A 456-nucleotide genomic window follows, 5' to 3' on the forward strand; every position below is an offset into this window, starting at 1 on the left:
TTAAAAATGCAATTTGGAAATGATCTGGGACAAAGTGGGACACTTCGAGACCCGAGGAGATAAGTGGAGAATTTTGAAATAAAATTCTTATAATAAAATCAATATTAAAATATTAATAGTTTATCTATTATTGAAATTAGTTTAGAAAGGATATATGGCTACTCGAAGTAGGGGAAGAAAATAAGAAAGATTTTGAAGAAAAGGACGTTAGTTGGGGCGTGCATGCTTTATTAAATAGAGCAAGAAGAAAGATATATACATTTAATATTATGGGACAGTCCTTAGTGAAGTATGAGTTTGATATTTTATTTGTACAAGTGTAAAAGAAGAAAAATAGAAGGAAATTGAAATCAAAGGAATGATAGGAGGAATTAATTGAACAAATAAGAATTTGAGAGGTAGAATTGTAAATAATGAAAATTAAGGTGGTGAAGCTACAATTATGAACAAGTTGAA

Source organism: Theobroma umbraticum, unplaced genomic scaffold, assembly GCF_002168275.2.
Source record: "Theobroma umbraticum cultivar Fairchild unplaced genomic scaffold, ASM216827v3 scaffold_60.0, whole genome shotgun sequence".
NCBI classification, from domain to species: Eukaryota; Viridiplantae; Streptophyta; class Magnoliopsida; order Malvales; family Malvaceae; genus Theobroma; species Theobroma umbraticum.